Raw genomic sequence first — 3,384 nt, 5'->3', positions numbered from 1 at the left:
ATCTTACCTAAAAATAAATATATTTATTAATTTAAAAAAAATAAAAAATAAAAATGTTACTATATTTTGCTAAAAACATCAAAATTAATTGTATTTTTATTTGTATTTTTTCTGACTCCTTATTACATCCAGTCATAGAATTATGCATTAAAATAAACACATTTGAAATAATAAATTTTAAATGATCATAATAATTAATTTTAAATGATCATAATAATTAATTTAAAATGACCATATTTAATTATTAAAATAATTGCTTGTTTATCAACAACTTTAGCATTTTATTCATTACATTTTGAAGCTCTCAGAAGCCAAGTTATGTTATATTCCTTAAGATTTATTTATGCAAGTTTGAAGTATCAATTATCTAAACACAGTTTTGTTTGCATATTTTCTGGATGTATATATATATATATATATATATATATGTATGAAATACTTGACTTGGTGAATTCTAGCTGTCAATATACTCCTCCCCTCTTAACCACGCCCCCCCACCACCTCCCGAAATTGGAGGTTTCAAGGTTGGCAAGTATGCATAATATGTTACGTTAACATACCAGGCACGTTCTCAGTTGGTTATTTATGCCTCATATAACGTACACTTATTCAGCCTGTTGTTCACTATTCTTTATTTATTTTAAATTGCCTTTCAAATGTCTATTCTTGGTGTTGGGTTTTATCAAATAATTTTCCCCAAAAAATGCGACTTATATATGTTTTTTTCCTTCTTTATCATGCATTTTCGGCAGGTGCGACTTATACTCCGGTGCGACTTATACTCCGAAACATACGGTATGCAGCGCTTTTCTCTAGTGACTTAGAGCGCTTCATAGTGAAAACCCAATATCTAAGTTACATTTAAACCAGTGTGGGTGGCACTGGGAGCAGGTGGGTAAAGCGTCTTGCCCAAGGACACAACGGCAGTGACTAGGATGGCGGGAGCGGGAATCGAACCTGGAACCCTTAAGATGCTGGCACGGCCACTCTACCAACCCGAGCTATGCCACCCCTTAAAATTAAAATGAACTAATTCATAAGAATTAGTTATCAATGTTTTAAAAGGCTCATTTTAAAACACTTCATTGTGGTCTACATCAGTGGTCCCCAAACCCTAGACCAGGGAACGGTACCGGTCCGTGACACGTTTTCTACCGGGCCGCAGATAAACATAATTTATAAACGACTGCATTTTCTCCAACTTAACTTTCGTCCATCCCACCCGACACACCAAGATGTACAATAAAACTTCTCCTAGAAAGTTGCCATTTGTTATATTTGTTATAACTTAGTGACATGAAAATGCACATAAATGAACATATGACATATAAATGTGACAGATTCTGGACATTTATGGCAAAAATAATAATCACGATTATTTTTGATTGATGTTGATATTTATTGTACCACCAAAACTTTAATATAAGAACCATGTATATAAATTAGTAACAAATAAACCACAACAAGTCACAAATAATAGAAACAATAAATTAAAATAAAGTTTTTCCGTGAAAGATATTTTGAGTTCCGATTTTTACAATGAAGTTCAGGGTGCGCATCGTGCATTCAACCAATTGCGAGCAGCGCTAGACGGAACTCTAAACTACAAAGATGATGGTCACGTTGACTTAAGTCTTTGAATTTTGCCGTTTTGTTATTTTGCCCAATAGAAGAAGGTATTTTGTGTCGACACTGCATCACAATAGGAGCAGCTGATTGTTTCAACCAATCCAGAAGTCAGATGAAATGTCATCTTTAAACAGTGCCATGCTTAAAGTGGGTTACACTTGAATTGCTATTGCGACATCCAGTGGACACATTTAGAACAGCAGTTTCTTTCAGTAAAAAGTTGCAGCTCATTTTTATACTTAGCAAACTCATTTTAAACCTATTTGCGGGCTGGATACGGCCCGCGAGCCATACGTTTGACACCCCTGGCATAAGTAAATTTAGAGATTAACAAAAAAAAAAGTAAAATTAAGATATGAAAAATGGAGGACTTTTATGTCCAGTTTGGCTTTTGGGTATTGTTGAATAACTGCCAGTGTATCGCACAGCTGCGGAATAATTGGACATTGACATTTTTGTTTATTTAACATAAACTCATGTGTAATAACAATAACAAAAGTGATGGCCAAAAATACAGCAAACGGTTAATGAAAGAACAAAAAAGTGAGCTGTTGTCCCCTCAAGGTTTTGATTTGATTTGATTTTTATTAAGGATCCCCATTAGCTGGTTGCCTCAACAACCCACTAGTCTTCCTGGGGTCCACAATTCAATACAATTACAAGTAAAAGCATATAATTATAACTACACAATACAGAAAAAAAAATAAAAGCATCAATAAGAAAACAAGCAAACAATTTACAGTCACAGAATAATAATTACCATACAAATATAACTACACAATATGAAACCAAACAAATCATCAACGAGCAGACTAATTTAAAGACTCAGATAAAATATTACTCTCTTTTTAAAAACCTGTTTACTTTCAATGCCGGTGAGAATTCCAGGCAGGTTATTCCAGAGCGATACAGATCTATAAATAAAAGATTTCCGCAAAGCATTCTTCCTGGGACGAGGGAGTATAAAATGCCCCTCACTGGACGCCTGTCATGACTGGGACTATGGCGTGGTTTGTTCTCCCGAGGTGCAAATGATTTGGACCAGACATGACGTGCAGGTGAATACATATTTAATTTTAACACTCAAAAAAAGAATAAACAAAAGGCGCGCACAAGGGTGGAAGTACAAAACTTGACTATAAACACAAAACTTGCACAAAGGCAGAAACTATGAACAATGAAACAAAACTTGCAAACTATGACATGAATAAAGAAAACTTACTTGGGCGAGAAAACGGCATGAAAAAGAGCAGCAAGGGTCATAAGGGTGACGTTGTTGCCAGAAAGACAGCCTTGGCAACTCGAAGCTTAAATAATAGTGACATGATTAGTGAAAACAGGTGCGTGACTCAAAACGTGAAACAGGTGCGTGACATGACAGGTCAAAACTAATGGGTTGCTATGGAAACAAAACAAGGGAGTGAACAACCAGGAACTAAGAAAGTGTCCAAAAAACAAACAGCACATGGCCAAACAAAAACATGAACACAGACATGACAACGCCCTGGTATTGTGATTATGTATAGTGCTACTGTGAACTATTTGGGCCATGAGTGAACTATTTAAATGAACAAAGGGGAGATAACATACAATTTGTGTTTGTTTGTTGACATGTATGATTCCACACAATGGATAGTTTGTTGGTGATTCATAAAAATACAATTTTAACGTCAAAAAAACATTCAGTAGTATTAGGGGTGCACAAAAAAAAAATGGATTCACATCCAATTCGCATTTTTTATTCATCCTAACTCC

This window comes from Nerophis lumbriciformis, linkage group LG15, assembly GCF_033978685.3.
Source record: "Nerophis lumbriciformis linkage group LG15, RoL_Nlum_v2.1, whole genome shotgun sequence".
Taxonomy (NCBI): Eukaryota; Metazoa; Chordata; class Actinopteri; order Syngnathiformes; family Syngnathidae; genus Nerophis; species Nerophis lumbriciformis.
Note: the sequence above shows the minus strand (reverse complement) of the source record.